Source organism: Desmodus rotundus, chromosome 6 (assembly GCF_022682495.2).
Source record: "Desmodus rotundus isolate HL8 chromosome 6, HLdesRot8A.1, whole genome shotgun sequence".
NCBI classification, from domain to species: Eukaryota; Metazoa; Chordata; class Mammalia; order Chiroptera; family Phyllostomidae; genus Desmodus; species Desmodus rotundus.
In genome coordinates this window covers 52,603,692-52,615,620 of record NC_071392.1, presented here as the reverse complement: position 1 = coordinate 52,615,620, position 11,929 = coordinate 52,603,692, and positions in this window count along the sequence as shown.

Below are 11,929 nucleotides of genomic sequence, written 5' to 3'. Positions count from 1 at the left end.
CTTGTGTAAGTGTGGGCTGTATACAACCTCCTGTTATAGGTAAGCTTAGATTGCTGTTGGCACCTCAGTGGAAGGGCCAATCTGCTGTACGAACTGGCTGCAACAACAGACCACCATGGAGGATCAGCTATGCAGGAGCCTGTCCCATAGAGCAGGACTTATTTCAGTGGGACTCTGTTCCTGCCGAGTCCGCCCATTGAGTATGTCACTTTTGGAGGTGGTAGGGTGGTATTTTGACATGGTTTGAAGCTATCCATCATGTGTGCTGGCTCTGGGGCCTCCTGGGAGGTACAGGCCAAGGTCAGCTGTCCCCTGCGTCCTGCTCAGGGCCACCTGGCTTGAGCTACAGAGTGATCTGCAGATGGCTGCTACTTGTGCTGGGCTTAGAGGTGACCAGGAGAGGCCAAGCTATAAACCAGTGCCAGGCCTGGAAACCCTTAGTGAGAGGTACGGGGCATACCAAGGGCAAATTCTTCTTGTTTGAGAGATTTTAGGAAAGCCTGAAACATGAGCTAAGACAGGCCATTCTTATGGAAAAACCATTGGAAGCAGCTTGGATAGGCCATCATGTTTGGTGGGGTAGGGGCTCAGGGAATCACCAGGGTGGGGCAAAAAGTGTGAGCCAGTTTGATGGACTCAGATATAGTGCGAGCCTGACCTCTCTGTGGGGGGAGGGCTCATAAAAGGAACAGTGGCCTCTGCCAGCACCTTTGTCTGGGAAAAAGCTATCTCCCCACCAGCTTGCACCCTGATTCTAGAAACTTCAGCTCCTCCCCATATGTCCCTGGTGCCTTTTGAGTTGCTGCCTCAGTGCTGGAGCTTAGAAAGAGTGAGTCAGAGTAAGTCCATGTGTGTAGACCCTTTAAGAAAAACACCTGGGACTCCAGAAGCCCTCTGTGTCACTAAGCCTCAATTCCCCCTGGTTTTAACTGCCAGAAGTTATGGGACTTCTCACCCCAGCATTAGAACCCTGGACTTGGGGGCCTGGTGTGAGTCTGGGATCCTTGGAGCCTCAGAGGCCTCCACAGCTAAGATATCCCTTCCGATTTTTATCTATTACATGTGGGTATGGGACCTCCCTGTTCCACATCTCTGCTTCTCTTACCAGCCTTGATATGGCTTTGTCTTTAAATCTTACTTGTAGGACTTCTATTCAGCTAAATTTCAGGTGGTTCTGATGATTGTTCTGTAATTTAGTTGTAATTTTTATATTTGTTGTGAGAAAATGTGAGCACCATGTTTACCTATGCTGCTATCTTGACCTGAAGTCCCAAGAAGTCTAACATTATGAATAATTGAAGTCCCATAAGGCTAAAGTGTGTGTGTGTAGGTGTCTGTGTTTGTTGGGGTATGTATATGTGAGACAGAGAGAGAAACCAACATTTGAAGAATCAATGGTCAAAGTGTTTTCAAACTCAGTAAAATGTCCAAGATGCTTGATAATCCCCAAGTAGGATACGTACAAACAGAACCACACTGAGGCACATCATAATCAAACTACTGAAATCCAAAATTAAAGAGAAATTCTTTAAATCAGCCAGAGAAAATAGCACATAATAAACAGGCTAAATAATAAACAGGTAAATAATAAAGACACACAATGACAGTAGACTTTTAACAGAAGCCAGAAGGCAATTGAGTGGCATAGAGTGCTGAAAGAAAACATAATCTAGAATTGTAATCAAATATATATCTCATAAAAGTATCTAGAGTTTTACATCTCTACTGAAAAGTGCTCTTCATTGATTAAGAAGTGAAAATTGGCAGTTGCAAAATAGTCACAGGGCACAAGGAAGATAGTCAATTATATATATAGTGTCACGTGGGTACTAGACTTATTGGGGTGATCACTTCATACATTATATAAATGTCTAATTACTGTGTTGTATACCTGAAACAAATATATTATTGTATGTCAACTATAATTGGAAATTAAAAAAAAATTTAAAAAGAAAATACCCTCAAGAACAAAAGTGAAATAAAAACAGTTTAAATAAAAACTAAGATAATCTGTTGTCAGTAGACCAGCACTACAAAAAATGCTGAACAAACAGTTAGTGCCAAACAATATGCTTCATGTTTTATGTAGTAGTTTGTGTTTCCCAAGAAGCCAAGTCTGGAACAAAATTTCAAGTGAAGTAGTTCATTTGGTAGATGTTATGGGCTGAGTTATGTCTCCCAAATGTATATGTTAAAGTGTTAAATCATCAAAATGGCCATACTACCCAAAGCAATTTATAGATTCAATGCAATCCCTATTAGAGTACCCATGACATATTTCACAGATATAGAACAAACATTTCAGAAATTCATATGGAACCATAAACGACCCTGAATAGCTGCAGCAATTTTGAGAAAGAAGAACAAAGCAGGAGGGATCACAATACCTGATATCAAACTGTATTACAAGGCCACTGTAATCAAAACAGCCTGGTACTGGCATAAAAACAGGCACATAGACCAATGGAACAGAACAGAGAGTCCAGAAATAAACTCAAGTCTATACGGTCAATTAATATTTGACAAAGGAGGCAGGAGCATAAAATGGAGCAAAAACAGCCTCTTCAACAGATGGTGTTGGGAGATCTGGAAAGCTACGTGCAAAAAAATGAAACTTGATCACCAACTTACGCCATACACGAAAATAAACTCAAGATGGATAAAAGACTTAAATATAAGTCGTAACACCATAAAAGTCCTTGAGGAAAACATTGGCAGGAAAATCTCAGACATTCCACGCAGCAACATCCTCACAGACACATCCCCTAAAGCAAGGGACATAAAGGAAAGAATAAACAAATGGGACCTCATCAAAATAAAAAGCTTCTGCAAGGCTAAAGAAAACAGCACCAAATTACAAAGAGAACCAACAGTATGGGAAAACATATTTGCCGATGATACCTCAGACAAGGGCCTGATCTCCAAAATATATAAAGAACTCACACGACTCCACTCCAGGAAGACAAACAACCCAATTAAAAAATGGGCAAAGGACTTGAACAGACACTTCTCCAAGGAAGACATACAGAGGGCCCAGAGACATATGAAAAGATGCTCAACATCACTAGCCATCAGAGAGATGCAAATCAAAACCACAATGAGGTATCATCTCACACCAGTCAGAGTGGCCAACATAAACAAATCCACAAACAAATGTTGGAGAGGATGCGGAGAAAAGGGAACCCTAGTGCACTGTTGGTGGGAATGCAGACTGGTGAGGCCACTGTGGAAAACAATATGGAATTTCCTCAGAAAACTAAAAATGGAACTGCCCTTTGACCCAGCAATTCCGCTGCTGGGATTATACCCTAAGAACACTGAAACACCAATCCAAAAGAACCTGTGCACCCCAATGTTCATAGCAGCACAATTTACAATAGCCAAGTACTGGAAGCAACCGAAGTGCCCATCAGCAAACGAGTGGATCCAAAAACTATGGTATATTTACAGAATGGAATTCTAAGCAGCAGAGAGAAAGAAGGAGCTTATACCCTTTGCAACAGCATGGATGAAACTGGAGAGCATTATGCTAAGTGAAATAAGCCAGGCGGTGAGGGACAAATACCATATGATCTCACCTTTAACTGGAACATAATCAATAGAAGAAAAAAGCAAACAAAATATAACCAGAGACATTGAAGTTAAGAACAATCTAACAATAGCCAGGACAGGGGAAGGGGGGGGGGCGGGGACAGTGGGAAGAGGGGATTACAGGAACTACTATAAAGGACACATGGACAAAACCAAGGGGGAGGGTGAGGTGGGGGAGGGAGGTGGGTTCACCTGGGGTGGGGTGGAGGGATGGGGAGAAAAGGCATACAACTGTAATTGAATAACAATAAAAATTAAAAAAAAAATAAAGTGTTAATACCCGCAGTATTAGGATATAAGGTCTTTAAAGACATGATTAGTTAAATAAGGGATTTAGAGTGGGCTTTAATCTAATACGATTGATGTCCTTATAAGAAGCAGAAATTTAGCCATGCACAAAGACACCAGGAATGTGAATGCACAGAGATGACCATGTGAGGACACAGCAAGAAGGCACTATCTGCAACCCAGGAAGAGAGGCCTTGGAAGATATAAGTTCAATCTTACTGGTTATTTATCTGTAAAATAGAGATAATATTACCACTTCGTGAGAATAAAATAATATGCTTTATATAAAACCCTTAGTCAGTATTCGACATTTCACAAGTGCTCCGTAAGTACCATTATTTTATCATTTGATATCATGACAGCTCTGTGAGATTCATGTAAATGATGATAATTTCTTTCAATATATTTCTAGTAATGAAAATGATTAAAATTTAAGTTTTGTCTGATTCATTATGTTTTTAACTGTGTTATTGTGGTTGACAGTGTTTAGTATAGTGTCTTAGTAAATACTTAATATACTAAACACTTATCTAGTATATATCTAATAACTAATTTATATACACATTATGGGGCTGGGCTATACTGAAATTATATTCCTTTGTGTTCTGAACCTCCTGTTCCTGAATCACATACTGTATAGTATAACACATACATATTTTACTAGTGATACATGTCAGGTGTTGTCTTCCTCTAAATCCCAAGGTTTGAAAAGGGGCTTTTAGTGAGCCATCACCTTGGTGTCTGCTGGTAATATATAACCTTTTCATCTGCCTACTGCCTCTAACCACGGCTTCCTGAAATAAAGCTGCAGTTCCCTAAATGCTGACTGGTTGCAGTAGCTTTGTTACTGGTGTAGATGCTGCCATCAGAATTCCTGGAATTACCCTTGATAGGTCTCACGGGACCTCCGGGCAAACAGAAGGGTATTTTGTTACAGAGATGTCAGGTACTTAAGTAAATTACCTTTAATTACAGAAAGTACAAAGGTTTATAACAGAATTAATGATCAAAATGGTTATCCTTTTATTTTCAGTAGTTAAGAGGAATAAAAATTTAAATACAGAAGTTCTATCTTCACATTTTAAAAAGCAATTTTCAGAACATATAACTGAGACTGAAAGATCTGATTTACTTTTTTTTTATCTTTGATGAGAGAGGGAGAGAGAAACATCAAGTTGTTGTTCCACTTATTTATGCATTCATTCATTGATTTTTGTCTGTGCCCTGACTGGGGATCGAACGTGCAACCTTGGTGTATCAGGTGCTGCTCTAACCAACTGAGCTGCCTGGCAAGAGCTCAATTCATTTTTTAAAATGTATTATTTGGAAGAATATTGAAAACATGTATTTTCAAAATTTTCATTTATTTTAGAGAGAGAGGGAGAGACAGAGAGAGTGAGACATCAGTTTGTTGTTTCACTTATTTATGCATTTATTGGTTGGTTCTTATACGTGTCCTGACCAGAGATTGAACCCGAAACCCTGGTGTACTGAGGTGACACTCTAACCAACTGAGTTACCTGGCCAGGTCCAAAAACATATTTTTAATAGTTTTATTCCTATTAAAAGCATGATAAACATTTTATCGGCTTCAATTAAAAATCAATTTGTGTATGTATTATTATAGCCAGTATGATAAGTGGGGCTATTAAAAAAAATGAATTGATTTAAAATATTCCACCCTGCTTGGTGTGGCTCAGTGGATTGAGCACCAGCCCATAAACCAAACGGTCACCCGTTGGATTCCCAGTCAGGGCACATGCCTGGGTTGCAGGCCAGGTCCCCAGTTGGGGACGTGGGAAGCAACCGATCTTTATTTCTCTTGCACATGGATGTTTCTCTCACTCTCTTTCTCCCTCCCTTTCCCTCTCTCTAAAAAATAAATAAAATTTTAAAAGATATTCCCTTATTCATTTAACAAGTATTTATTAATACTTGTTAATAAATTACAAGCAGAAATCTCATCGCTTCTCAGCCTTTTGGCTAAGATCGAGTGTAGTAAATTACAAGCAGAAATCTAAGTGCTATAGTCACAGTTGTAAACAAAATACAGTAAAAATAATTACTGACCTCATATTTGAAAGAAATATTTCAGCAAACAAAATATCCAGAAAAAAATAATGACCCAAGCAATTCCTTATGTTCAGCAAATGTCAAAGAAACAGTCAATTAAACCCCAGATAATGAGTCAGAGATAGCCAACTTATTTCCAATTTAGAAAATGATATACCAAAACAAGACAAAAATAAAAATAGAAACAATTACATATTACCATGAAAATGGCTAAGGTAATAACTGAATAGAATAATCACGGGATGTTAGCCATTTAAAAATGCTTATAGCCACGCACCCTCAACAATTCCAATTAGGTCTATGGGGTCTGTCCAGAAGGTATCCAGCCATGTAATATGAAAAATAGAGATATTTATAGAAGAAGATACTAGATGCAAGAAACATTGTACATGGGAAAAATGAAGCCTCAGATCCCTTCAAAGTAGGAACCTTGGGAATTCACACAGTTCTCCTAATCACCATTAGCTGCCCTGTGTTATTTTCCTGAATCTCATCGATGGTTGAAATCCCTTCCCATTCAAAGATGATTTTAGTTTGGGGGAAAGCCAAAAATCATAGGGCACCAAATCTGGACTGTAGGGGAGCTGAGTCACCTGGGTGATTTGATGTTTTGCCAAAAAATTCTGCACAAGATGTGATGCATAAGCAAGTGTGTTGTCATGATGAAGCTGCCCATCACCAGTTGCCCATAGCTGTGGCCTTCTGAGTCATCCAAATAGTTTCCATGGAGGAATGTTCAAGCTTAACACAAAATTTGATGCAGATTCATTGTTCTACTCACTCAGTCATTTTGAATATGATGGCCACACAGTACACATGCTCACTCAATGGCATCTACCACCCCCACTGTCTAGTACAGTGAAGTTGTCATTAACCCATATGCATTCTAGTCCACTCTCCTTGGCCGCCAGGTTACATCAGTGTTGCTCAAATTGTTCTTGTTATATTAACAATGGCTGGACTTTTTCCGGATAGACTTTGGATATACCCAAACTATCCAATGAGATAAGATTCCAGGGATAGAATACAATAAAAATTAAGATAAAAAACCCCAAATGTTCCCACAAGGTTGATATCTTGGTGGGTTCTGTCAGATGCTTGATAGGCCCTTACTTTGTATTCAGGAATTCTATTTCTTCTGCTCAGCGAGAGCAATTGAGTTCTGGAAAATTAAGTCATATAAACTAAATTCAAGCCAGATTGATGATGTCACTTTATTCATTAATAACTTCCCAGTGGACAAAATCCTTATAGACATTCAACACACCTTCACCACAAAAAAGGGACTTGGATGAATTTAAAGAAGTTTCATCTAGACTGTGGGAGAGCTCAAAGAATTATCCTGTGGAATGCTGTTTATTTAATACCTGTATATTGAGCACTCACTATGTGTCTAGCATTGTGCTAAATGCTGAGATCCATATTATAATAAAATCTGTTGAATCCCTCAAAGAGCACACGATGTAATGGGGCAACACTGAGAACTAATTATAACCCATGATGTGACATGTAAGATGAACTAGAGAAGCACAGAGGAGCAAATTATTACTTTAGCCCTGGGAGAACAAGTAATGACAGGAGCTGATACTTTAATCAGATTTAAAGAAGACAGTGGAGCCCTGGCTGGTGTGGCTCAGTGGACTGAGTGCTGGCCTGAGAACCAAAGGGTTACTGGTTTGATTCCCAGTCAGAGCACGTGCCTGGGTTGCAGGCCAAGGCACCAGTTGTAGGTGTGTGTTGGGGATATGCAGGAGGCAACCAATCAATGTATCTCTTGTACATTGATGTTTCTCTTCCTCTCTTTCTCCCTCCCTTTTCCTCTCTCATCAATCAATCAATCAATCAATCAATCTTTAAAGAAGACGGTGGAAAACTTTCATTCTAGGAACAGCAACAAATACTTACAAGCACATGGAATATTTAGGAAACAGGATGTGTTACTATCACTTATGTGTGAGGCTCTTCTGTTGTACTAACAGGAGATGAAATTGGAAAGGAAGGCTGGGGCAGGTTGTTTCAATCATGAAGAAACATGGAAGAAAACAATATGATCCATGTTGTGTTTCATAAACATCTTCTGGCAACATTGTGGAGGATGGCGAGCTATGGGAATCAAGTAAGGGAGTTAGGAGGGTATTTCAATAACGCAGGCAAAAATTATAAGGCAGTAGAAGTTAAGTCAATGAATTTTCAGCTGTGCCTGAGCATGACTGAGTGCTCAGCTAAAGAAAACTTTTTCCTAGGACAGTGTTGGATGCACATCAACACACATTTCTGCATTGAATTTCTTCTTTCTAAAATTCATCTGAACAACCAGCTAACAATTAATTCAATTTGTTTCTTTCTTATTCAATGTTAGACTTCAGTCTCCCGTTGGAATTCAGGAGAAACCCTAAATCACAGAAAATGTTCTGAGAGAGAGTATGCTGTAATAATACTAATATTACCTATTGAAGTCTAACAATTGCTTTACCAGATAGGAAACAGGCTTTTTGTTACATCAGAATTCCTCATAAATTTGGGAGTCATAAGGGATTACTGCCCTGGGGTTAGGGGGTGTGGGGGTGTGGAGGAGTGGAGAAGAAAATAGGGTTTCTTGCACAGCTAAGAACTGGGCATGAGCTATATACTCCTTATCAAAAAGAATATGGAGACTCTTACTAAGACCCAATAGGATTTGGGGTCCCTAATTATATAAGAAAGGATAATTTATCTCTGAGTGTTTTTACAAACATCAAGTTTGAACCCTACTGATTCTAATTATGCAACCTAGATACTGCAAAACTGATGTCCTATCAGAAGGACATATTTCAGATTTGAAACACTGGCACTCTCTTATATGTGGTTAAGATGCTCTTCCTAAACAATCAACAAACAGCTTCACTTTCAGATTTCAGATTATAAAACACATGTGCTCTTGAGGTCATTGAACTAACTACAATAGAAAGCTACATAGAAATTTTTATCTATTGCTATCACTTTTCAAAACTCATGAATTTGTAAGGTAAATTAGTTTCTATTGCTTCTGAAATTACTATAAGGACTTAAAAGTCCTTTACTTTAAAATAAATTAAACTAAAACGAACATTGTATAATGTTTACATTTTTTAAAGTAAATTCTAAAAATGGAGTGTGATTTCTTTAGAAATCAGAAGCAGGTAAGGGAATAAACAGTAAGTCTTGTTTAATCTGTTAATGAGACAGGCCAGTAAACCAGGACAAGTGGAACAGGGTAACTGAGACAGATAGCTGGACAAAATGTCAGAGCAATTTATAGCCAAATACAGAACATCACCTCCCTAGAGATAACATCCAGGCCTCAGTTGTATTTTAGCTCCAGACCCAGAAAAGGAGCAAAACACCAGGACCAGTTGCAATGACTAATGCTCCCTTGCCCTGGCACTGACCAATAGTGGAGACCACAACCTTGAAATAACACCCCTGGAAAACTGATGAATATTCTGCTGAAACCCTCCCCTTAGACTTCCCCTAAAATATGTACTTGCAAGAAAGAGATAAAAGTCTCAAGAAAAAGGACCCACCACAGGCTCTCCCTCTGGGGAGTGGCCTGCGCAATTCCCTTTCCCCTTTTCCCCCCTCAATCCCTCCCCCATAAGCACACATCTCCTAAACTCAAAGGGACCCCAAGACCTGCAATCAGGGGAGCAAGGGGCAGCGGCAGCTCACCCCTGGTTAATCCCCTGAACCTATACCATAGGTCCCCTTTTCTCTGACTTTCCAGTGAGCTAAGGCAGTCCAGCCCTGGCTCTCTCCTGTTGCTTCTTCTACCCTACACCCTTCCTTGTTTCACTGTCTCCAGCTTCAATAAATGTATTCTAATTATCACCTGAACTTGTGCTGTGAAATCTTTCCTACAAGAAGCCAAAAACCCATATACTACCGGCTGGCCCTAGGCAGACCCACTAAGAGCCAGGTCCCCTGTCTGTTAAGAGTAAAACCAACTAAGTGGATATAATCAGCGAATAGCTTCTAAGCAAGTAGCCACATACATGAGAAAGCCTTCTCTCTGACTTATTAGAAAAGAAACACTGTGGAAATTACTGTCATTGCTGTGCAGTATGTTGATTAGCTATTTTTCCCTTCTTCCACGCCTTGCCACGCTTACAAGCTCACTATATGTACACAGAACTAAGTTAACACCAGCTTTTCAAAACCAGAAGTCTATAGTATTTAGTATATTAACTAAATTTAGGCTGGAGCAAAAGAAAGATTGGAGAAACTAACATCTCTAAGAGACAAGCATAGTGGTTTTGTAATGGGGTATGTAAGACCAGAGGTCCCTGGAAAACAGGGGAGACCCAGATCCAGGGGAACCCCTGCAAATCTGCAAAAAGGCAGGGGGCAGGAAGGGTGCCCGGGCAGCAGATTAAAAATCTTCTCATGCCTTCTCTATGGCAGGGAGGAGCCAAAGGAGCAGAAGGCACAGTGGTTAGGGCACATTGCATAACAAAGGCAGAATAAAACAGCCAGTGCCTTCCTGAAAGGAGGGGCTGCAGAAGGTGGCTGGAAAACTTTTGCCTGACTAAAAATGGCAGCCGAAAGAGGTCAAAGACACTGGGGAGTTGACAGAAATGGACACTGATGTACCATAGGAAAAATGGATGCTCCCACTGGCTTCCTGTGCTCATGGGATTTCAAAAGGAGGGCCTTTTAAAGTAAAGGGTGGAAAGGCTCTCCCATGTTCTCTTGTGCGTGCACTCTCTCTCTCTCTCATGCTCTGGGTTATGGGCGCTTGGTATGGAGAAGTCACTCTTGCTTTGGAGCTTGGAGCAAGCTCTCTCTCTGGGCCTTTGGTATTTGGACGCTCTGGACCTCTGACCCTGCTCCCCACGTGGTTGGGAGCACTTGTGTGACTAGGCAGATGCTGGGCCCACCAGGGGCTTAGATCCTGAATGGATGGAAGCCCACTCCTGGAGGGAGGGCTCCACACTGGGACGTGTGCCTCCCTGGGTTCCAGCATCTGGGTCAGTATAATCCAATGTAGTACGGCACAGTTTCTGGATGCCAACGTGGAAACTGGGAGTAGCACACCTCAGACCCTGAAGGAGAGAGCTGGTGTGAGAAATCTCCATCTCTGGCGTGGCGACTCTGAAACCCACAAGTGCACATGCCAGAGAGGATGGAGATCTTTGTCAGAGTGGCTTAAGGACAGATAAAGAAATGGGAGAGTTCTGAGCATAGTTTTGGCTTGTAGTCTTTTGGAATGCAAGAGAAGTTTTGGGTCTCATAGAAGAGAAGGGCTCAGAGCAGGAGTGCGTGCTCTCAGCCCCTGCAAGGTTGGAACCCTGTTAATAAAAATGTATATCCTTCAACACAAATCATTGGATCATATAAAAGGGAACCAAGTGGCTGAAGCCCAGTTTATACAGTTATAGTTTGGAGCTTTTAAAAGTCCTAGAACACAGTCCTGGCTGCTGTAGCTCAGTGGATTGAGTGCGGGCTACAAACCAAAGGGTCACCAGTTTGATTCCCAGTTAGGACACATGCCTGAGTTGTGGGCCATGTGTCCAGTGGGGGCAATGTGAGAGGCAACCACACATTGATGTTTCTCTCCCTCTCTTTCTCCCTACCTTCTCCTCTCTTTAAAAGTAAATAAATAAAATCTTTTAAAAAATAAATAAAAGTCCTGGAATACAGCAGAGACAAAAAATAAATTGGAGCCTATTAGCTAACAAAATAAACTAAATAGCGATTTAAAAAATAATAGTGCAAAAGAGACAAAAGTCTGTTTTCTAAATTTTATTCTAAGTTGTCATTTTTTAAAGAGATCATGATTTTATTTCAATACACAACTTTTTACAACCAAAAATAAAATACCACAGAAATATAACAAAAACATGATATTTCATTCACAATGCATGAGAAATGGTTAACATTTTAGTCATAAATGAGCTCCTAGGAAACCAGTTATAGAGACACTAACTATCCAAGGGAACTGGAGAAAAGAAAATGAAAT